At 42.7% G+C, this 25,476-nt stretch overlaps 1 protein-coding gene across 4 annotated transcripts in view; it reads left to right on the plus strand.

The window, feature by feature from the left end:
* RARB (retinoic acid receptor beta) overlaps nt 1-25,476 on the plus strand; it is a 377,605-nt gene that overhangs the window by 215,149 nt on the left and 136,980 nt on the right. The gene's annotated exons all lie outside the window — the stretch shown is intronic.

Below are 25,476 nucleotides of genomic sequence, written 5' to 3' on the forward strand. Positions count from 1 at the left end.
ACATGGCGTTTGGTTCAGGGTGGCATGGGTAGTTAGGACTTTTGAAATAAAAGCATTAGGACTTCATTTGGATAAATAAGAACATAAAAACCACAACCTTTTCCATTTTACTTAATGACTGTTTTGACGAGAAGCAGATCTGTTTGCGCTCTTAACACAGAGGAAACAGTGGGCAAGGGGAAAAAAATAGTCCTAAATTACGACCAAAAGTGTTTTCTGCTTTGAGATTCTATTTTTTACGGGGTGTGTGTGTGTGTGTATGTGTGTGTGTGTGTGTGTGTGTGTGTAGTAATTACACCAGAAGCCGTCTTTGAAAGGTGTTAGAATATTCTTTTTATTTTCTTTTTTTAATTTTAACAACAGAAAAATGACATGCCAACCAGCTACGGGTTGGAGTAGGGCCTGTGAATTGCCTGTTATAAAAATTCAAAGTCAGGATTAACCGGCTATAAGGGAATGTGGTATAAATAATACGATTTAAGACTGCCCCTGGAAGGTATCATAGTCACAAAGTTTCTATTCATATGCCTCCCGGATTATCTTGGTTTTAGGGCCGCTCCAGATGTTTTCAGCATTAATTGCTCAGTGGGCATAGGATAAATCCTAATATTTGTGGTCTAAATATAGTTACTTTCGGTGAAATCATGAGTGTGACAACTTCCCTGTCATCTCCTTGCTCAGCCCATCAAAAGAAAAAAGGAAAAAAATTTTCTTTTTGAAATAGTATTTTGCCCATTAATGAGGAGAAATAACCTGTTTTAAAATCAAACAGTGATGTGTGATTAAGGAAGGAAGAAAAGTCCCCTTCTCAAAGCCCTGGGACCTGAATTTTAAGTATTACACAGTATCCAAATCCTCTCCTAGTGAGATATAAATTGGGGTCAAAGTGGCAAAATCAAAGATACTCTCTGAAAGAGAGACTAAATAAAGACTGACAGCCACCGTATGAATTGAATGGGGTTTTGAATAAATATTTCGATGAAAAGGCTCAATTGTTTTTCTAAAGTAGGACATAATTTTCTGCTTCTCGGCCACATGACCATGGTAACTAATACCAACAGAAAGAAGAAAGAAAAGGGACTTTTGCTTACACCCCCGAGTGCAGGTTAGGGTCCTTTGAAAACAAGTGGAAGATTCACAAAGTTTTCCTTCTCCGCAGGAAAAAAAAAAAAAATACTAGAATTTTGTCAGTATGCTGATAACATGGTACTTTGGGTAGGGAAGTGTTGATGTGCAACCTAGAAGGAAAAAAAAAACCCATGAGTTTAAATTTTATCACCATACAGTGTAGATTCCAAAAAATACAACAGGAGTAGACCTTTGTCCGCTTAAACTTAGGCTATGGAATTTATCTGGAAGCTCCAGTTAGAAGTTGATTTGCCAGCCCAAATGCAAAGCCTTTACTTTGAAATAGGCCTTTTAAAATTTTATTTATTTATTTATTTATACCTTATTAGATAAATGACCAGAATGGCCATTTCTGATAGGTTAACTGACCTGAATCAGAAATTTTCTTCTCATTTTTGGAAGCCTGGCTCCGACCATATATAACCAGTCAGTATTGTCATGAACATTTCTTTAAAACGTAAAAGTAAAAGAAAGTTCTTCTGGCTATCAGACGCTTGTAATTTACCTTCAACATGTTAAGCCCCTGAGATGTAATGAAAATCTTGAAATGAAAATGAATGAAAAGGGAAGAAAATCTTACCGTTTTCCCCTTGGTACATTCTACAAGCATCAATAAACTATGAGAAATGATAGAGATTGTAAATTCTGCTGTCAAGGAATTTCTAATCTTTAAAATCAGATTTTTTTCTTTTCCTTTTTCTTTTTACAAAAGGCTAGGAATTTTTAAATGGGAAAGTTACCCCCTAGGAGGAAAATGGAGATGTGAAACCAAGATGCAAAATATACAAGTTTCTTCAAGTCACACAGGACTTATTAAACAGTAAACGCTGTATTCATTTTAGGACATCTTAAAAAGAATCTTCTGTAGAGTTTGAGTTACATGTAAGTGCCAATAAATTTATCTTTAAATGACATTTTTATACTTTAAATGTTCTACTGTAGCTTCAGTTAACTATCAATTAAATACATTCTTTCAGAAATGGGAGGTTTTGATGAAGGTTAATCAGAAAAATCTTGGCTAAAAACCTTTTCAAAAGATATTAATGTAGAATCTTGCCTTTAAAATTATTGGGTAGTTAGGGCAATCGTACATCTCTGATTTTCTAGAATAACCCACTTTCAGATATACTGCCACAATTCCCACATAAATCATGGAAATATGCCAGATATTTCAATATTACGACATTTCTGAGGCTGCCCCTTGAACCCAGGAGTGGCACAGAAAGTCTTTGTTTGGATTCTATGGTCAATATAGTTAGAGCGCTCGAAGCTTAATTTTTTCGTTATGTCTGAAGATCGCCTTGTGCTTCTGGGTCATTCTTCTGAACATGGATTCCTTTTGTGGCAAACTGTAGATCTGTAAATGGAAAGCATCCCTTGCAAAATGGATTTAAGTATTATGACTGTGGTTTTGATTCCAGCACATGTGTGTATTGGGAGTGGGGGAGGGGTGGACTTATTAAACTGAATCACTCTGAACAAATCTGTATCCGTTCTTGGCCAGCTTCATCTTAAAAAGTTGAAATGGGTGGTGATGGAGAATGGAGAGCGGAGTTAACTCAGGTTCCAGATTTATCAGTATCCTGTCTGTAAGTGGCTTGGCCTAAGTACCTCTTAAATAGGAGATGAGATAACCTTCCCCATCTGTAAGATCTAATAACACAACCTCATCAGTCAATATGTTGCCCTGATTTCTCTTTTCCTTTCTGGCTTCCTTACTTCATCTTTAAGAAGTATGATTCCCGCCTCATCCCACACCCCTAAACCCCTTTCCATGAATAACAAACAAAGTTGCAAAAGTTCTCTCCCCCTAGGAAGTAGTAAGGGTGAGTCTGCAGGTATTATATTATTTATCTTGAGCTTTCAGAGCTTCTTAGATGAGAATTCAAACAGGCAGTGGAACTGCTGACTTGCTTTTTCTCGGGACTTGCCGGGTGGGGAGCTGGAAGGGGGGCCATTCAGTAAGATAAGACTCTTGGTCCCCTGCATGATAAGGGGAGGATAACAGGAACTGATGTCAGCCGGGCGACCCAGCCTGGCCAAGCATTTCCTCTCGTTAGGGCCCCGTGGATTCCAGGAGTCTCCAGGCCTCCCCCACTGCTGATGAACTGAGCCAGCTGGGGGTGGGGGGCACGAAGAAAGTGAATTTCAACAGGAGTGATCGTGGGTGACCGTGTCCCTCGTTCCCAAAAGATTTCTCTAAACAGAACAAAGAGCCACCTGGGTGGAAGGGAGTGCTTGTCCTAAAAGCTGATTCCAAGAATATAATTGCAATTTTATGTTGTCCTGGAATAGCGATTTGTTTCCCCGCTGTCCACAGTTTTCCTCTGATGTGTCTTGAGCCGGTCTATCCAGCAGTCACCAAATCCTATCACCCATGAGCCCCACCAGCTCTCCGTATAACAAAATGGGAGGGAATTCACATTGTCAGAGTTAATCCCTGGTACTCCTATTTACTTTTCTAAGTACCAAGTTCCCACCCCCATCCGCATCATATGACAGGGCTGCTAAAACCATTTCGTTTGCCACCAGCCCTGACAGCGCCCAGCTTTCCTCTCCCGTCTTCCTTTTTGTCTTAAACACAGATTATTTTTGCCTTCGCAAGTTTCTGCGATTTGAGGTCTGGAGGAGAAACTCGAATGAAAGAGCTTATGTTATTTTTTTCCAGTTCATAGGTTCCCGAGTCTACTCTTTTCTTGAAGATTGCTCTGTCGTTGTTGTTGTTGTTTGCAAGTTTAAGTACTGAATGAGGGGTGACTCTCCTAATTTGACTCAAACAGAGTGAAATGTTGGTTTTTGTTATTATTGATCAATTACTGCTCGCCACAGATTGCATTTTACCACGTCAGGAAAAACCAACTAGCTGATTCCAAAATACTCTGGTAGCAGTAACGCAGACAAGACCGGATGAGATGAGCACATCCGTTTAACTGGGAGAAGAAGATTTGGATCACATTTATCTCAATTTTTCTCTAATTTCCAGAGCAAATGAAGACCTCATCTACTAAATGCCTCCTCTCAAAAATATTAAAGCTTTCGGGGCTACGGTACCTATGTCTTGTTATCAAAGTCCATAATTATAAAAAGGCTGATGATCTGAAAGCTGTTTCAGCTTCAAAAGATTTTTTTAGGGTCTGGTCTATTGGAAAGCTTGGGGGTATAATTAACTAAAATGGAAATGGAGGCAAGCGAAATTTAGTTCCTGATGTTTTAATTTAGCTCAGTAGTGCCATGTGTTATTGAGGAGAATTCTTAAAGGCAAACATAATTATTTCATTATGGTCCTCAGAATGCTTTCATTGGCTTTAATGACAAGAAGCTGTATAAAAAGGCATACATTTTAATTAGCCCTTCTTATATTTACATCAGATAAATAACAAATAATTGATGAAAAACAAGTCTTTGGAATGGATGATTTCACATAGTGCGCTGGTTACAGTTTAATGATGAAACATTTCTCTGTTGCTTTGCATTTTAATTATCCAGACATTACAGTAGTGGTGCCATGGAGGTAAAATACCGTGGTTGCCATTTTATTACCAAAAAAAAAAAATCACAATTAATGCCTATGAATCAGAAGCTGAAAAAGGTAGCTAGAAGTGCATCTCAGAGGAAGTAAATTGCCAGTCCCATTAATTTTACTACGTTTGTTAGCGCTCGTTTTGATCACTTTTTGTCTTTTATGCTTTATCTTTTTGGATTAAGACTGTCAGGGGTTTCACATGCGTTTTTATGGCCACATCTTCTCCTAAATACTTTTCTTTCTCTCTCGCTGCCTGTTTGGAAGACTTGCCTGAAAGTCCCTGGCCAAATGTGTGCTGGAAATTCAGAGAGCCTTTTTCCATGTTGCAGGCTGCCTTACCTTTGATTTTATATGAAAACCCATTTCACATGATTCATCCGTTTTGGTGTACAGAACACTAATTGTTATTATTGATTTTAAATTCCGTGACCATTACAAGTAACCCAGATGACTGGCAGATAAAGGGTAATAATCCATGGAGTTCTGGAACTGTTTCATGTTTGTCTGGAGTACTTTATGTGATCAATATTAACTGCCCCATTGAAACTAACTGCTGTATCAAATAACAGTCAATCAAATGAATGTGCTTAGAGATTATTTATTGAAAGCTTTAATTGTTCACTGGGGCCCTGCTTATCAGAGGGAACAATAGGAATTAGAGATAGGATGAACAGGTTTGGATTTGCAGAGGAAGTTGGAGGATGCAGATGAACAGGGCCTCTTTCTGCTACTTGGGCCAGCGTTTCCAGAAACCCGTGTTGGGCTTCTAGAGGACAGAAGTTGCATGTACTCTTCTTACAAAGGTTATCCTATCACCTGTCTCTCTAGAGCTCTCTGGAGAAGGAGGTATAATGCTTTTCTCGCCAAGAGGCTGTGAAAAGCTTCACTCTCTGGGAGTTTTAACGCTTCTCCTCTGCATGCCCACTCGCGTTGACTACCCTCCCGTGCATCTCTCCACCTGTATTCCCACTGCCTGCTGGTCTGAGGTAATGGGAGTAGCCTCACTTGACACAGGAAATGGGAACAATAAGGTCTACGTTGCAGGATTTGCAGAAAGATCAGAGATCCTGTAAATGAGGATTCTTTTCTCACCCAGAAAACGTACAGAAGCCACCGAGGAGACAGACCTCCTTCTGTTCTGATTCCAGCATGACACCTGTGGCTCATGTGTCTTTGCTGTTAGGGAGCGTACTGTTTCAGTTGGTATCTCTTGTCCTCAATGCGATGGTTCCCCTGTCTGTGGCTCATAAGCTAGGTCCCAGTCCTTCCCGTTTAGCATTGGCCCTGCGTCAGTGTCATCCATTTACCAAACCCCCAGATTTAGTACAAATGGTTGATTTTTACAGATGAGCATTGTCACAACACAACTTCACCCAAAGATGTGTCAGGGGTGTAGTCCATTGTATCGCTCACTGATGGATTAGATCTTGCACTGTTACTCAAACACCTCTTGGGTGTCTGCCATGTTCCGGGCACTCTAGTATGTTCTGTTCTGTGGGCAACACCAAGATGATTCCTACCCTGTCCCTGCTCTCTCTGGACTCATAAGGTATGGGAGAAATTGTGTACTTGTGAGTCACTGTGACACACCCCCTTATAACACAAACACAAGTCTCTCCCCGGGACTTTGCACGTGACTTTGATTCTGGAAAGGACTAAAACCCACTGGAACCACAGCTGGTGCATCAGAGGAGGGATCAGGTGGGTGAAACATTTTTGTCACAGGAGCAGGCAGAGGTTTCCCCATTTGTAAGCCTCATAGGTAATTTCTAAAGGTGGTGTACGTGGGGACATTTTTTTTTAAGACTATTTATTTATTTGACAGAGACACAGCGAGAGAGGGAACACAAGCAGGGGGGAGTGGGAGAGGGAGAGGGAGAAGCAGGCCTCCCGCCGAGCGGGGAGCCCGATGCGGGGCTCGATCCCAGGACCTTGGGACCATGACCTGCTCCGAAGACTGATGCTTAACAACTGAGCCACCCAGGCGCCCGTACGTGGTGGCATTTTAAACTTCTCTTGAGCAGTGGAGTCAGTGCATCCCTTCTAAAGTTGCTTCCTGAAGAATCCGCGTGGATATTTCTGGAGTGTTTGTTAAAGAATGTTCTTTTGGGGTGCGTCTCATTAGCTTTTAAAAAAAATCTCTTCTTTAGGATTGTTTCTATGACTTCTTGCTATGTGACAAGCCGCCCTCAAACTTAGTGGCCTAACAATTTATGATCTCGTTAGTCTGCGGATGGACTGGGCTCAGCTGGGCAGGTCTTCTGCTCCACGGGATGTCAGCTGAGGCTGCACGGGCTGCAGGTCCCGGAAGGCTCCCCGCCATGGCTGGCAGTGCACGCCGGTCGTTGGCGGAGAGCTCAGCTGGGGCCGTCAACTGGACGAGCTGCGTGTGGCCGCTGCTTCCCACAGCATGGCAGCAGGGCTCCAGCGAGAAGGAGGGAGCGGAAGCGCCCCAGCCTTCGAGGGGTTGGGCTGTCGGTGTACTCTGTCGGTGAAGCAGTCCCGGGGGCCAGCCCAGATCCAAAACAATCCGCCTGCCGATGCGGACTGACAAAGCGGGTGCAGCCATACCTAGCCCACCGTAACAGTCATCACATGCATGCCTTCTCAAAGAAAGAAATGATCGTCTTCTGACTACAGAAATTAAACTGAAGGACTGGGGTGGGCTGTGAGTTTGCTGTTTTTTGGCTGGTGACCTATTTTTATAATAATTCTACTCTAATGACTGTGGGTACGTTATCATCAGTTAATCCTGGGTGGAAGGTGCTAGTCTCCCCATTTTACAGGCGGGGGGCGGGGCAGTTGTGTCTCAGATGAGGTGCAGAGCCTGGCTGAAGGCACAGGGCCCGCGAGTCGCCGAGCTGGGGCTGAAACCCCCGGAAGGTCTTTTCTCCATCCTCCGGGCGGAGTCCCTCACTGCCAGTTTAAGTCTGTCCTCTCCGTCAGCTGCGGGAAGAATTCCTGGGAAATGTCTTATGCCCTAATAATGCCGAGAAAGGACCAGGGCTTGTGTTGGTTTGGGGGAAACGTGCAAAAGAGAGAAGTAAGGAACTGAAACTCACATGAGTCCCTCTGACAACATTATTTCCCAAATAGAAGCCACAGCCTTTTAAGTTGTGGAAGAAACCATGAGGCTGTTTTATCCTCTTCTGTCCTTGTTTCCCATCCTGTTCGTGGCTGAAGTCTGCAATGGGACTCATCCCTCCACGGCTCGCAGGAGTCGGGGTCAAGACGCATATTGTATTTACGGAAGAATCACCGGAAGGTGAGAGACGAGGAATAAGGGTTCTCGTGTTATTCCGTGTGGAGAGGGCTACTAACCATTCCTATGATGGTACCTCCTAGTGAAGCATCCCTATTGCACCTTCCGAAACTTTAAAGAAGGGGGTAGGGGAGAAAGCGTCCTAAGAGACCATGAAGTTACATTGCCGTTTTGGGATTTGCCACCTGTTTTAAGTGTCTCTTTTCTTTAGAGGGTCCCAAACCTAACAAAACTATTACTGCTTAATGAAATTTGCGTAAATAATTATGATTATCGGTCTCTCCCATAATGCTCTTATTTCAGTGATTTCAAATAGATTTGAAAGGCAGGATCGTTTTGGATTTTTTATATGCCATGTTTTACCTGCAGTTTTGTTTGCTTGTTTGAAATCATTGCTGAATTATCTATGTTGGGAAAGAGAGACAGATGGATGCAATGAGGTGACTTACTAGAGGTCATATAGTAGGTTCTGAATGGAAGTCGACCTAAATCTGTAAGATGCTGCCATGTGTTACAGGGGTACAGCACAAGTCCTGTGCCCCTGGGCCACTGTGTGATACAGTGCAGGTGGGCATTCTTCATGCACTGCCTCTGCTGTGGGAGCTAGAGCTCCAGGTTCCCTCAGTTGTTCCCATCTGTAAAATGGGCCCATGACGCTTACCTTGCAAGCTTGCCATAGACTTAAATAAGAGTGTATTTAAAGACCCTGATATGTGTAGTACTCAGTAAATGGACTTCTTCCCCCATATTTTATTCTAAAAATATTTTTGAAATATTTTCAGAAAAGCTGAAAAATTTTACAGTAAATACCTGGATACTCACCATCATATGTACCATTAAAGTTACCAGATTTGTTTTCTGTGTTTCTACCCATTTCTCCTCTTGGTGTTTGTGTTTCTGTTTTGTAATATTGACTGGGTTCCCTTTCTAACCTGGGAAGTTTTTGAGGTCCAGTACTGTGCCCTTCTGTTTTCCAGTCATAGGATAGTACTTAGTACCTGGTCAGTACTGAATTAACTATGGTTAAGTCTGGATATGTTCAAGCACAGCACCACTCGGTAGACTAGTTATCAGCGCTGTCCAATAGAACTTCCTATAGTGATGGAAATGATCTATAATGCTGCGTTGTCCATTATGTAGCCGCTCGCCCTGCGTTGCACTGGAAATGTGGCTGATATGTTTGAGGAACTGAGTTTTTTATTTCATTTTAATCTATTAAGTTTCCAGTAGCTGCATGTGGCTGGTGGCTACTGTATTGAACAACGCAGCTCTCCATACTCCAGCTATTAATATTTTTTCAATGTTTGTTCCTTCTCTTGATTTCCCTTTCCCTTTAGCCATTCTTCTTTCCTATGGCTATTAAGGAGCTCTAATTATCTCTTTATGTAGATGGTGAATAGACTGCGGGAGGATGTAAACAGAGTAAGTAGGGTGGTGATTTCAGTCATTGTTTAACTTGTTTTCCTTCTGGGTGGAACTGATTTTCTTGGGGCCTGGCAAACGTGTAGCAACACTTACCTGACTAACACTTTACAGACCTAAACCAAGATTTTCCCAGAATCCCAGTGGCCTGGATTTCAGTTCTCTTTCTTGTAGCAGTCATATCAGGGTGGCATCAGATTTCATTCCTGGGCTCCCTGCCCTCTTGGCTTTCCAATGGACACACAGTATCGTCCAACATTTTCAAGCTACATTCAACTCCATTGAAATATCTTCAACTTCAGGGAGGCAGAGAAGAACAGGCCACACTCTAGGGAGGGCTCACTGTGTGTTCTAGAAAACACCATGCTGTCTCTCCCACAGGCTCCTTCTCCTGCTTGTGTATGTGTGCTCTGCTTTGTAACCCAGTGCCCGGCGCACAGTAGGTGCTCAGGAAATACGCTGAGAATAGTTCAGTAATAACGAACTTAAAATTCAGAACGTTTCAAGTGGTCTCTGATTTATTTGTATGTTTTTGGGTCACTCCGAACACCTGAAGGAAACTTGGAGGGAGCTGTCAAAACTTGGGAAGTTCGAGTTGGCTGTTATGGCAAGCCCTTATCAATGGGTTAGCCAGAACACTGGCCTGAATGGATATGGGATGTTTTCTTGGACTTCTGGCACGTGTTTTGATATCCTAGGAATGGATTTTCTGATGATCCTCCTGTTGCCCAGGTCATGGTCACTCCTCCTCCCTTTTTTATTGTCCATCCCAAGAAATGATGTAAAGAAGGTAAATAGAAATAAGACCAAATCAACAATCAAGAGAAACTTTTGAACAAGGTTTGTTCCCCTGACCTGGGCCCCGAATGATTTCAAGTTGTGATTGATTTTCATTAGAATGCAAAACCACCATCATCATTAATATTTATTAAGTGCATATTATCTGCCAAGTGCACAGAATGAATTATGTCATCTGGGGAAGGCCCTGTTATTGCCCTATTATATATATGAGAGTTCCCAGGCACGGGCACATTGTGGTATCCAATTCAGGTCTCCCAAGTAGGAGCAAGCAGTTGGAAGTTCCCATCCCAGCTTTGCATAATGTGGGTTGCCATCCTTCTGCCAACCATGCAAAGTAAACTCCTATCTGCTTTGTTGGGAGGGAGAAATAAGAAAGTTGGAAGCCTCAGAACCCATAGAATAATAAAAGGGTTTCCAAGTGAAAGCTGGAAACAATACATTTTTAACAAAATGGGCAGTTACTCTAATTGCTATGCCCTACTGTTCAATTCCTTTTTATGTCCTAATTCATTAAATTATGTGCACACACAGGCTTATTATTTACAGATGTATGCGCTTTTAACTGGCTCATATGAAACAGATGTTTCACGAAAGGTAACAGAAAGCAAGTGATCTAAACCCTCCTTTAGTGGGTATCAAGTGAGTATTATAGCCCATTACCTGCAGGTCTTTTGCTATTATTTTGAACTGCAATGTCCAGTGTGGGGAGAAGAATTCAGTCTGTCCCCTGGAGGAACAAATAAAAATGCAGTGACCCTATAAGCAGACATCTGCATCTCAAAATAAAAGAGGGTATGTGCAGGTGATAGGCAGGTGGTGGTCACATGTGGGCTCAGGTGCATATGAATGAGTTTTATAAGCAATTTGAGAAAAAAAAAAGACCCATTGCATTACAGTCAACTTAAAAAAAATTTTTTAAGAGCCTTATTCTATGACTTTTTTAATCATTACTGTCTTGGAATTTATAGCTGAGCAATTATCATACTCCTTTCCATGCAGAATTTCTTAATAATTTTTTAGATGGAATTATCCCAGTTGCTCTTGGACTTGACAAGAATGCTTGCAACGTGTACAATACATGAGATGTGAAATTATTGTCTATCAGATTCTAAAAGAGTTGGAGTGAGCCCTTTCTACAGGTTCTTTATGGCTCCACCAAAATAATATTTAATAATTATAGAATTATTTCAGTTATTGCTGTGTAACAGACCGACTCAATACCTAGTGGCTTAAAACTATTATTAAGTTTCGAGGTTCCGTCTCACTTGGGCTCTTTCATTTGGCTGCAGTTGGAAGTGACTGGGGCTGGACTCACCTTTGGGTTTGACGTTCAAGAAGACTTGTCACGTGTCCAATTCCCCAGTTGAGATTTGCTGGAACAGCTGGAGGCTGCCATAGCATCTTTCTCTCCACATGGCCTCCTCTTAGGACACGGGCTTCCTTATGGCATGGTGGTCACAGAGCTCTGTACGTGGCTTCCCCTAGAATAAGACTTCCCGGAAACCCAGTTGGAAGCTGCAAGGCTTCTTATGATCGAGCCTCATGTGTCACACAACATTACTCTTGCCACATTCTGTTGATCAGCCAGAAATCACAGTAGCAGCTCAGATTCAAGAGGAAGGGCCTTACACGTTGGCATGGATTCCTGGAGGTGTGGTTCATTGACCAGACCATCTGTGGAGACCACTTTAGCATACAAATAGCTGTAAAAATAAATGTATACCTCTTTGTTAATGCAAGGTAACACTGTCTGATTAAAAATAAGCATGACCAGTTCACATCGCAGTAAAATGGATGGCATATGTCAGTGGACAAGCCTTTCAGTACCTCCTCAGAATATTGGGGAGCAATAATAGTCATCCCTCAGAGTTCACAGTGAGATTTATTGTTTATGATTTGTCTGCTCTCTAAACAAACAAAATCAGAGCAAAAAGATGGCTGAAAAATATGTTGTTTTGCACGTTGAAAGCTGGAAACCATCACAACTGAAATATAAAATGGGACATGAAATATTAAGTGGAATATTAGGTTTATTACATATATGACCATGAGAGTGCATTTTATTTTGTCTTATGGAGCTCTAAAAAAATCCATGTAATGGATTAAAGGTATTAAAACTCCCATATTCTGCCTGGCTCTAGGCCAGGGAACAAGGCACGATAAATAACCCCAATAGACAGAATATGTAGGAAGGAATTTTAAAATGTATTTATGATAGACATATTGACCTCCCTAACTAATAAAAATGTGTACACGAGGTTAGTTTTGAAGGAAATGTGCAGACCTTACACATTTATAGTGCATGTAAGTACTATATGCACTATAGTGTTAGTGTCCTTAAAATATTTCCCACATCTTTGTGACATATGGCTGTCATAGTCTATCTTTACCCTGGGAGCAAAGAAAAGCATGGATTTTATAGGAACATGTCCAGTTACTATAAGAAGGGATAGTTTTAATTTCCTTTATCTTAAAGCAGGGGTCAGGAAACTAAGCCAAATCTGGCTTGTAGTATGTTTTTATAAATAATGTTTTATTGGAACGTGCCACGCCTGTTCATTTATGTCTTGTCTAGCACTGCTTTCTTCCTCCAGTGGCAGAGTTGTCTCTCTGTGACAGAGACCATATGGCCCACATGAAAATATTTACTACCTGGCCCTTAACGGAGAAAGTTTGCTGACCTCGTCCTAAGGCACTAACAAATTAATAAGATGCCTTAGAATAGAAATGAGTGCTTTAGTTTCTGGTTGATAATAAGCCTGTATGGGGATTCAGGAAGGCCGTTCTAGATCAAGCCATTTCCTGTGTGACCTTCACCAAGTCTTGTAGTTTCTCTGTGCTTCAGTTTCCTCCTGTGAATAAGGGAGATTGGAAAACTGATAATGATGAGACGCCTGGGTGGCTCAGTCGGTTAAGCGTCTGCCTTCGGTTCAGATCATGATCCCAGGATCTTGGGATCGAGTCCCGCATTGGGCTCCCTGCTCAGCGGGGGGGTCAGCTTCTCCCTCTGCCTGCCATTCCCCCTGTTTATGCTCTCTCTCTCTGACAAATAAATCAAATATTAAAAAAAAAATAAAAAACTGATAATGATAATAATCCCTGCTCTTCCTCACACTCTTGTCATAGGCGAGCAAATTGGGTGATGTGAGAGCAAACACATCTCGAGTCTTCTGCCGCCAGGTACTATGTGCTGTTGGTAGATCCCACTGAACTGGCCACAACATCATCATTTATAGGATATCACATAAGAGAATTTCTATGCAGATTTTATTCTTTCACTTACTTTGGTTTTCAACTACTATGAACTGAGTCCCTCTTGTGTACTGGGCGCTCTTTTAAGCACTGAGTAGTGCCTCAGGAGGTGTTCAAAGAAGCTGTTTCTGAGGGTGCTGTGTGCACAGAATGGGGGCGGACGAGGAAAGCCCATGAAGAGAGGTCTGTAGTAGCTCTTTGGCCTAGTGCCTGTGTGGCTGGGAAGGAAGGGACTGTTGAGAGAGATCATAAGGAGGCAAAGCTGACACATAGTGCTTTTACTTGTGTTAGCTTGTAAAGAATCTTCTGTAAGGACGGCAGCTATTTGGGGAAGGAAAATGGAAGGGAGGGTCAGCAAATCAAGACATGAGTCTAAAGTGTAGGAGAAAGATGGGAAGGGTGGGGTGCTTGGCCGGCTCAGTCAGTGGAGCGTGCAACTCTTGATCTCGGGTGTGTGAGTTCGAGCCCCACGTTGGGTGTAGAGAGGACTTAAAGATAAAATCTTAAAAAAAAAAAAAAAGATCGGAAGGTTAATAACACTGAGATTCAGCAGCACAAGTGTGATCCTCGATATCTTAATGATGGTAACTTGTGTGACACTGCTATGTGACAGGCATTGTGCTCTTGCTTGTCATCATGTCACTTTACAGTGATTTATCATTTAATGCTCACAATGACCCAATGAGGGACACACTCTCATTTTATACAAGGAAAAATTGAAGCTCAGAGAAGTTAAGTAACTTGCTCACAGTCACATAGTAAGTAGCAGAATTAGGATTTGAGCCCAGACTGGTGGACTTCAGAATTCACAACTTCGAACCACATGCCTCGACTTATCTGTAAAGATGGGAAGTTCCCTGAAGGAAGGAATATCCAAAAAGAGCTTGGGGACTGACTGCTCCCAGTTGGAAGACTGGTGATCGTTATTTTTTCAAGTCTTCTTTAGCAATGTCTTTCTTAAGAACTACAATTAAAACACTTTGAAACTATCATTCTTCTCCAGAAATACTGAAAAATAGCTGTTATGAAAGAAAAACACGACAGTGATAGCATTTCCATAAACTTCATTCCATACGGAAACTTCAGAATCTTGTCAATGTCCCCAAGTGCATCGTGTTGCCCTGATGTGTTACGCTCTCATCTCCAGCACTAACAAAATCTCCTTCTTAGTCAACTAGAAGGTGCAGGGAGGATGTCCACTATCCGCCTGCTTCTAGCCACTCTCCCACCCACCCTGGTCTTCTTGGGAAGAGAGTAATGCAGCCCCTCATTTGGAGCTTTCCAAATCTATAGACAGTGACCCAGGAGCCATGGCACAGCTTTCGAATTCTGGATGTTGCTTTCATTCTTGCTAGTTAAGCTTTGGTTAAAGGAGTATATATGGTGCACTGGCAAAAGAGGGGAAACCAGCTTAGGGGTGGGGCTTCCAGAGCTGCCCCCCTGTCCCCCACCTCTAGCCCCAAAAGCTGGCAGCTGTGCAGGCCACATTTGGCCCGAGTTACTGCCCTAACAGTGTGTAGTCACACACCCTTGGAGCACTGCCAAAGGCCTCTGGAACCTCAGTCTTAGCTGCTGCCGTTCTGCCTGCTGGGGGTTGGTTTCTCGGTAGGGCAGGGAAGATGTGGGAGGGGTTTGTGGGTGTGAGTGGGTGTGTATGCGCCTTCTAATTCCTGTGTTTGCTTCTGGGGGACTTTCCTACTTTATTGCTCTGACTGGAAAGAAAGGAGGGCATTATTTCTGGATGCTTAGTTTCTTTCTTTTTTACTTTTCCAGTTGTACTTTTGGTCCTTATGCTGGAATAACTGTGTGTGTGTGTGTGTGTGTGTGTGTGTGTGTGTGTGTGTGTGTCTTAGATATAGTCTATATATTCTCAAACTTGCTGGCAGGGACTATGCCATCCTCTTGCCCAAGAAGTTCTGTGTGGTCCTAAGGATGTCATTGTCTTCTGCCAACACCCGGGGCACTCTCCTTCTCATGAACCTCAGACCATTTGTGTTCCCATCCCTGCCCATCGCATCCCATCTGTATGGCCTTGAACAGTTACATAATCACTGTGCCCCCAGTCTCTTGCCTGTAAGGACAAAATACGACGTCTACCTATCTCCGAGGGTCATTGTGGGGATCCAATGGATTAATATATGGAACATGCTTAGAACAGAATGGGGGCGGTGGCTAGCCCACGGTACATGCTCCACAAAGGTTAGCTATTAATATTGTACTGTTATTATTTGACTAGACTCTAGAGATTGTTCCTGTCGTGTTCTCAGGTAACAATATTAGTCATATTAAGATAGGACTTACCCACCTTTCCCCAAATACTCTAATAATGAAGTGGTAGCTATTATTTTAATGTATTTTTATGGAGTTCATGAAGTATCAACCCTGCCATGTAGTAAGTATGCTTGCCATCTCCACTTTTTATATTAGGGAAGCAGAGGCTCTGGAAGCTAAAGTGACTGCTGGTATGTGGCAGAGTTAGGAACCTAGTTTACACCTTCTGTCGGCTAGGATGCCAGGCCCACCTCTCTGGCGCCACAGGAAATCATCTTATCTGCTGTCCCACTGCTTTGTCCTGAAGTTTCCCCACAAATAGCATTCTTACCCTGGATCAGTGTTTTCAACCTCAGCGCTATTTATAATCTGGGCCAGATAATTCATTTGGGGGGAAGGGAGGAGCAGGGCTGTCTTGTGCATTGTGGGATGTTTAGAAGCATCCCTGCCCTCTGCCCACTAAATTCCAGTAGCAGTCCCCAATTATGACAGCCACAATGTCTGCAGACATTGCAAAATGTCCCTTGGCGGGGGGAGCAAAAATCAGTGTTGGTTAAGAACCGCTCGCCTAGATTAAGGAAGATAGAAGGGAAATGTTGGGGGGAGGGTGGTGGAGGTAAGGGTTGGCTATCACTAAGCACTTACTGTGTGCCAGGGAAGTTGCAAATATTGTCTCCATTTCACCAACAGGTATTTTTTTAAGATTATCTGCATTTTCCTGAAAGAGACACTAGGGCTGACAGAAGTAAAGAAAACTGGCCATTAAATTAGTAAGTGGCACAAGAGAGATCCAAATCCAGGTTCATCTGGCAGGAAAGCCCACGCCCTTCCCATCACTTCCTACATATGGTTTTCTGCAGGCTTGTGGTGTTTTAGTTCTTTTTAGGAACCAAGAAAACCCACACAGTGAGGATTAAATGGGTTTCAGAGTTATTTTGACGCCTCTCCTGAGTGTATACCTATAAAATAAAACAAAACCAAAAAACTTCTTTGCAGCCGTCTTATAACCAAGTAAGCAGAGCATCATTTTGTTGAGAAAGGTAGTTTGGGCTCAATTTTGGTGTCAGCACACTTGAACTTTCTCAGCTCTTGGAATATAGCAAGAATCCCCATGTGACAAAGCCTAATTTCATTGTTCTCTTCCTTAATACAGTATTCCAACAAGTGTCCCCTCATAACTTTTCTGTTAGGCTGGTGTCACCATGGGTTTTACTAGATATTAGCTGTACCTAAGCAAAGAATTGTGTATCTGAGATGCTATATATTTTAGTGCTCCAGTTTTAATCAACTTTATGTGCAGGAAATTTGAACAGATAATAGAATGTCATTTATTAGAGCAATAATTGCTTTTTTAGAAATTATGGGAATCCTGATTAGAAGGGGAATATTGAACTGAATCATTTGATGTTGAGATAAACTCTTCAGGGGAACCTTAATATTGTGACGCCATTAGCTTCATCTATACGTGACTCCCGAAACCGGTTCCCCCATTTACTCAGTTAATTCAGCGCTCCATTTCTGATGCCTCTCAGTTCACATCATTAATAAGTAGTTAGATGTGTCGGCCTCTTAAGTGATTTTAAGGGAGAATTTATTTGAATCCTGTCATAAGCTATCTTAGCATGTCCTAGAAAATAGCGATATAAAGCATCGTCTGTTAAAAACGTCACCCCAAACAAGCTGTGAGATAATTTTCGACTATGTTCCTTGAAGCAAGAAAGCATATTATCAAAATGAAATGTAGGTGTTGAACGTGTCATGGTCCCTTATGAAAATATGACAGCACTTCCCATGGTCAAAGTCAGTCCCAGGAATAATGTCTAATGCTGGCCCTGAGCCCAGGCAGGTGAGGCTATAATACAGAGTGATTAGTGGATGCCAAGCCATGCTCTCTCTTTTTAAAGCCCGAACTATCTTGTCGAATTCAACCATGTCTGGAATCAGATCAGTGTTTGGAAAATTATAACCGTGAATTAAAAGAAAGGGAGGTACACCATCCTGCTTTTCTCAAATTGGAGTAAATAGGCCTGACCAGATCAGACCAGACCCAGTGGCGTTTCTAGCAAAGAAAATAAATGAAGGAGTAGGAAAAAGGGAAGGCAAAAAGCTGTGGGTTTTTGTAAAATAATAGCAATGTCTGTGAAGCCATTTTAGTCTCTTTTGTAAAGGCTGAGAGTGGTGTTGTTTTTAAATTCCCCATTCTAAGGGCGCAGAGTTCTGGTCCTTCCCCTCCCCCTGGTTTTGGGGAGGAGTTAAATGAGTTAATCCGAACTAAGGAGCACAGCCCCCAGCACCTAGTAAGTGCTCAGTAAATAGCAGATACTATTAGTTCAGGCTCTTCCTGTGCAACTTTGAACCCGCTGCCAACTACAATCCACTGCCAGAATTTCGTGGGAGAGAACGAAGGCTTCTGGCTTCTGGTGAGCATAAACACACACACAGCCTGAAGTTCTCAATGTATTAAGTACTTAACAAGGTGGAGTATTTATTAAGGACCTGTGCAAAGGGGAAGCTGACAGAGTTCCCACGCCGAACTGACTCAGCAAACTGTTTGGGATTTTTCAGGAGGTTAGGGCAGTAACAAGACATTTTTATGTTATGGTATCTCAAATGTTGCTAACGTGCATAGGAATTATGGGGGGGGGGGCTTGTTTTGATTCGGGAGGCCTATCGCGGGTGGAGCTGGGAGTCTATTTTAACCAGTTCCCAGGTGATGCTGATGCTGCTGGTCCAGGGACCAAACTTTGCAAAGCAAGGCTTTCTTTAAGGACTGCGAAATCAAAGCCTTCCCCCGGTCCCTGCTTTTGTCCCCTGCCTGTGTTCAGCACCTGTTGCATGTGTGGTTAGAATAGCAGGGATTCTCATAACCCAGCTCCAGTCCTCGGCCAGGATCCCGGGTGACCCGGGCAAACACACACTCCTTCAGGGTCACGGGCAGGTTACTGAGTCAAGACTGCCAGAGCCCCGCGTTGATGTTTTCCTTCTCCCCCCTCCCCCCCACCCCCTCCCTTCCTTGCCTGCCCCAAACCCCGGACTAATCTTGGAGCTGCTTAATAATAACAAAGCCAGCAGCAGAGTGAGGCGAGACAGTTTCAAAGCGAAGGTTCTGTTTGGCAATTACCTAACTTCACAATGCGATTTACAGATTTGCAAATTCCATGTGTGTGGAAACAAACCGCTTCTCCTGAAAGATGATTAAAAGCTGACCTCCGCCCCCCCGCCACCCCGCCATGAGGCGACAGGAAAATTAAATGAGCGACAGTTTGGAGGGGTTTTTTTTTCTCCCCCATTCTAACGTTTCGAGGCATGTGAATTATATTTTAATAAAAAGTCTACACCCGCGCTCGCACGCGCATGCGCACACGCAGGCAGCGGAGAATCTGGTTCTAATTACTTGTACTTTAGTTGAACTTTGGCGTTTCCTTTGACTTTCTCCCTAATGTATGTGAGCTGTGGGCCTTGCAATCCTGCAGTGAGTCCACAGAAAAAGGGGGGAAAATCCAGACCGGCTCTCTTTGGTGCCAACAAAAATGAAGCCCCACTGAATGTTTTGACCAAATGCAACACTTTGCTATTCTCCCTTAATTAGCTGAAATTACTCCCTCCCACCGGGTCCCGGAGCTCTGGGCTCAAAATTCCCCTGGGGCCATGCAGGAAATGCCTTTTGCTTTACAACTCCTTTTTCTTTTAAGGCTCAGCTGCCCAGAGAATGCATTAAAATACTGTCTTAATCATCGAAGGTTCTAGTAAAAAGGCAGGGCTTTCATAACGTTTGATGCCTGCCTGCCGCTAATCAGGCCCCAACATAAAATCCCGAAATCTGTCAACATGGTTTAGGCAGCATTAAATTAGTTCTCACAAAGAAAAAAAAATAGTATACTGGGCTCTCTCTTAAAAATGTTATCTGCTACTTAATCTAACCTTTAGAAAAATGCCAAGCATGTTAGGAATCGTGAAGGGAGCTATTGTTGGAGACTTTCCGTGTGTTTAAATGACACTCAGGTGTGTTGTAACAACAAGGACATTTATACTGTGTTTTCTCAGGTGAGTTAAGTTCGTGAGTGCCAAGTCTCCTTAAAGAGGCAACGGCGTTAATGCTTGCTTGCTTTTTTGTTTGTTTTCTTTCTTTTTTGTTTGTTTTCTTTTATTTGGGGGATGAATTAACCCCCGGAGTTGTGGCAGCGATCAAGAAAGCTGTGTCACTTGGGAGCGCTGGTCTTCTGCTCTCACACCAGCTCCAGCTCGGTCGGTGGAGATTCTCTTTCGTCTGTTTTTGTTTGGTCTGCAGACCTCTGGATCCGAAGCCCGTCCCAGTGGGGCTTCTCAAAGTGCCATCTGCGGACCGCTGCCCGTTCCTCAACTGCCTGTTTCCAGTACGTGAGGATAGGAGGGCAGACACCGCGCGCGGTTAGAAACTTTTACGGCAATTAGAGTCATTTTATGTCGAATACGGCTTTCTTTCTCCTTTAAGCGGTCGCTTGCGTTTTAGACCTCTTGTTCAATTTCATTCCTTTTTTTTCTAAAAATTAATTTTGTGTGTATGTTCCCTCCCCCACCCCAGGGATTTGTTTTTATTGAATTTTATCACCCCGTGAAGGACCGGGGCAGGGGAATTAGAAACGGTCCTTTACCATAGAAAGTGTAGAAAGTCAGAAAATCGCTATCCGCCCCCCCCCCCCCCCCCCCGGTCCAGGAATTCTGTTACTGGTGGCTGATCTGGACCACACTTTGAGGAACATTCATTGAAAGGCAAACCAGACCTGTAAGGAATTTGTCTAGAAGGAAGGTGATTCTAGCTTTGTTTCCCTAGTGGCAGTCACCTCCATGTTGCAGGGATGGAAAGGTTTCAGATACATGCTAGAAGCTTCTGTCAGCGCAGGTTTGGTTGGGCTCACTCTCTCCTTTCACCTGTGTGCGGCCCAAAGAAGCCCCCTCAGCATGCCTGGTGCTGACTCTGCTCTGGGCAGGGATCCACGGAGCCAAGCATCCATGGAACCCCGAGTAGCAGAAGTTCCTCTGTCTTGGCCATTCCCTGACAAAGCAAGGCAGCCCATCTGGTTAGCAGTTTGGATGCCACATTGGAGGCTGCTGCTTACTGGGGATGCAGTCACCAGACAGAACTGAATAAGTCAATAAGCAAGCAAGGAAATAAATAAAAGCAGGCGGCCAAAAGCAGATCCAAATTATTCCTCAAAGACTGCTTCCCCAAACTGAAATCACATCAGGATGGCTGAAGTGCAGTTGTTTTATTGAATGACACAAGCCTCTTTTCCCCCTGGGAAGTCTAAAAACTGCTTTTTTGGCCTGCCTGAGATCGCTGAATGAGCTAATACAGGACACATTGTCTGCTGAGCCTGCAGAGTTTTCGAGCAAAAATTTTATTCCATAGACTGACTGTGCTTGCCTGGAATAAGGAACAAAATGTTTGAGACCTCTCAAGGGCATTTGATGAATCTAACTCTAATTTAAAGGGACTAATAGATTATTGATTTAAGCAGGATGACAGTGAACAGATCAATGGCCAAGCACTGTGTAGCTCTCTTAAATACCAACAATGGCTAGTGGGAGGGGAACCAGAGGCTGCCCCCCCTCCCTTGTTGCCCACTGTCTTTATTGGTGGTGTTGGTAGGGGGAGGACAGAAGGAGAGGAGGAGCACTAATAAACTTTGCCAAAGTATAATTTTACTGAAAAGTCCAGAGGTTTCGTTAAAGTACAGATATGCTTTTATATTGATGCCATATCCTGGTTGTAATTCTAGAACTTGCCTTGATGTGTTTGCTTAAGGCTAGCTTTGGCATTCAACCATACCACTGAGATTTGCTTTTCTGTTTGGCTTCGTATTGTTCTCTGTGGTATAAACCACACAAAGGAAATAGGTTATCAGTTTGGAGGGGGATATTTGAGTATATATTAGCACTAACACTGAATTCTTTACCACCAGTGGGACAGTTTTTCTGAGGATGATTATTTCTTGTCATATATGTCTTTTTCTATTTACGTTTGTATGGGATTCATGTATGGAGTTTGTAGGATTCAAATTATAAACCTCAATAGAAAGCATTCATTCATCCTTCAGAACACAGCATGGTCACCTCCTCTGGGAAGTCTCCTTTGATTTCTCTGGGCTCAAAAAGGCTTTTAGCTCTGTCATTGTATTATATCAGTGGTCCCCAAACTACAATTTGGACTCACCTGGGACTTTTTTTTTTTTTTTTTTTAAACACCATGGCTCCCACTCCCAGACATTCTGGCGTAATAATTTTGGAATACAACCTGGGCATTAGAATGTTTAAAATCTCCCTACGTAGGTCTAATGTACAACCGGTTAGAGAACCACTGTATTATATTCTCATTGTTGATTTACTTTCCATCAGGCAAAACCATCAAGGCTAAGGCATTATACAATGCACCATCCATAGCAGGTAACACAATGCCTGGCTGGTGTAGTCTAGTCACTCAGCAAAATGCATGATTGAACACACGAACATCCACTGCACAAATATGGGAAGGTTCATAGCATTACTGGTGAAATCACCACAGCTTCAGTAAAAGTCTAGAGCCATCACTATTGATTGTTTACAACAGAACATTTCCATTCATGACAGCTGTTCAGGAAAAGTGTTCTGGGTTCATCCATTTGTTGTAAGTGACTCTTATCCATAGAAAAAGGCTTTTACCAAACTTTGTAAAATGTTTTGGGGTTTGTGAGGTCTCCCGCCTTTTCATACCTGTACTTTGCCCAGAGTTTCTTGGGTATTAAATCGCCCAAGTTCTGTTTCCTCTCTTTGGGAGAGTGAAATGCTGGATTCCCTTTAGGACATGTATTTGAAGTGACATATTTATGGAAATTACCACCCACTTTTGAAATTCAGGGCATAACTCTGACAGCTGAATCCAGCCCTAACAGAATTCTATTTACAACTTTCCTAGACAAACCAGATTAGCTGTTCTACATGAGCGAGTAGAACATTAAAACACACACACCCCACATTGCTTCCTTGGAGAACACAGTGCAGGATTGATCGTGGTGGTGACGACACAACTCTGTCAGAGTTGTTGAAACACTTGGGTGGAAGTAGAGCCATACAAATAAAACCCATCTGAGACTCTGGGGAGGCATTTAGGGAAGGACTCCCTTATGTTGATATATTGGGAGTGACCTAGCCTTCCTGGAAGTCAATTTATCAACCTGAGTTAAAAACTAACAAAACATTTTTAAATAACCATACCTTTTGAGCTAATAATTCCACTTCTGAGAATTTATCTTAAATAGGTATGTGCTGAGATTAGCTACAAAGAGGTTCACATAATGGAATGTTTTGCAGGAAAAATATTTATGGGCAAGGACATAAACTCATGACATAATAAGTTAGAGTCCCAAACAAAATCTGCAGTATAAGCCCACTTTAGTAAACAAACAAACCAAAATCATTTATATGCATAGAAAAGTGTTCTCGAAGGATGTATGCTAAGGTGATAACCATACGTTTTTCTCTAAGTAGAAGATTTGGGGGTGATTCTCTGCATGTTTTTCTCAGATTTTAACAAAGAGTGACACGTTATTCTACTTTTAACAAGTACTGTTTTCTTGATGTCATTATTACTCATTTGCTTTCAGTGAAGCTGGTTAGCTTAGTGTAGGGACTGCTTTTGCGTTTACAGCTTGATAGCTGATCTGAGAAGCTTTAGTAACATCTTAGATGCCAATCTTTATGCCAAGCTACACAGAGTAAGGGCTGTCTTCATCCCAGACATCTTGCTTCTGACCAGTAAAGACTGTAATAGATTTAACTACTAGACCTGCATTACTCTAATGAATTCATTCCAAGATACTTCTGAATTATGAGAATACTATAATTATAGTTGATTTTACTCCAAAAGGATAATTAATTTTTTAAGGAAGCAAATGAGTATATGAAAGCTATTTGATTTGTAATTGTGTTACCTTTAACACCTTAGAGGGGCACTTAGTACTTGGGATGAAGAAGCAAAAGGAACAGGGAAAAGTTCATGTATTAATTCACAAATATTTATTGATAACCTGCCTACTATGTGCCAGGACCTCTTCTTGGCCTGGAACATAGTTGTAAATGATGCAGATAAGTTCCTTGGCCTCATGAAACCCATAGTTGGAAGGTAACAGAGGTAGAGTATAAAATTGTACATATATAAACATTCTAAACTTTGATACTAGTTAGGGTTTTACAGAAAATAAAATAACGGGGTGTAGTGATCAGGAGTGGGAAGGGGCATTTTACTTAGAAAAGCCATCTCTGAGGAGGTGACATTTGTTTTAAGATCTAAGAGATGAAAAGGAACCAGACATGTAAAGGTCTGAGAATTCCCAGGTAGGGGAAATGGTTAGTGCAGTAGCCTTACGTTGGTACAAGAGCTTGGCCTATTCAAGAGATGGAATAGAAGCCAAGTGTTTAGAAGTTGATAAATGAGAATGATGAACTCAGTGATGTTGATGTTGCTAAGGGGCCATATCATAAAGAGCCTTGTTGAACGCAGTAATGAGATTGACTTTGATCTAAATGGTGGCTATTGAAGGGCCTTAGACAAGTAAGGGATAAGGATTGCTTTTGCCTTTTTGAATGGTTATCTGCCTATGTATTTGAAGAAGGGACCCTAGGGTAGGCACACAGGCACAGGGAGACCACTGATGAGGCTGTGGCAGTAGCTCAGGTGAGAGGTGATGGTGGCCCACTGGCCTGGCATGGTAGCAGGATTACGAGATGAGGATGGACTCACAATATGTGTAAGGAGTAGAGCTGCCCTGACTTCCTGAAGGTTTGGCTATAGGACAATAAAGTCAGTAGAATATCTAGTCTGGAAGACTGTGAATAGTGGAACAACTGGAAAGCTTACACTCTGGGGAATATACTGTATATTGTAAAGAAATATGGAGGTTGGAAGATTCTGGAACATTATTTGATGACTTTGGGTCACTCACCCCCATGCCCATTTCCATCATACTTGATGTGCATTTTTGCCTGTGATAGGAGAAGGGCCAGGTCTTGCTTTGACACAAATGTGGAGAGAAGGGATGGGAGAATAAATTCTGTGAATTCCTATTTCCCATGGAATTTGGGTGGTTAAGAAATGAAATGGGGAATCCTGTGTGTTTAAATCTAGGATAAAGAGCAACAACCCATTGTTGCTCTTTACAACCCATTGCTTCTCAAACATGAATTGTACATTTGGCCATCCGAGGGTTTTGTTAAAACTCAGATTCTGATTCCCTAGGCTTGAGCTGGGGCCTGATGCTCTGTTTTCTGATAAGCTCTGAGGTGACGCTGAGGCTGCTGGTCCAAGGAGCAGTCTTGGAGTGGCCAAGGTCTTAACCGATGCTGTTATTAATGAACATCCATCATGGCAGCATAGCCCTCCCCAGATGCTTGTCCAATGGCTGTTGTGGCCCATTTATCCTGGGAAATTTACCTTTGGCTAAGTGAGCAGCAGGGTCAAACAAGTCATTTCAGAGACTCTACACGAATCAGAAGCTAGGGGAAACAGAAGAGCAGAAAGAACTTGGGGGTTGCAGTGTGAAGATCTGACTTTGTGTCCTGGCTCTATCACCGGCCTGTTGATCTTGGACGAGTCACGGCACTCCCCACCCCCTCCCTGAGTTTCTGTGTCTCTGGAGGGTAGCATGGTGAGAAAATCATGTCCCTCATAGTGCTGTGATGCACCGAGAAGGAGAGAGGCGAATGTGCTTGCTCTGTGAACTGTAGGGCTCCGTGTCCGTGTCCCCACTGCTGGGCCGACAATGACACATGTTTTTGTGGGCCTATCCTTGCTGGTGTTCTTGCT

This window comes from Eumetopias jubatus, unplaced genomic scaffold (genome assembly GCF_037043125.1).
Source record: "Eumetopias jubatus isolate StellerSeaLion01/CBP00866 unplaced genomic scaffold, mEumJub1_p1.0 scaffold_1, whole genome shotgun sequence".
Lineage (NCBI taxonomy): Eukaryota > Metazoa > Chordata > Mammalia > Carnivora > Otariidae > Eumetopias > Eumetopias jubatus.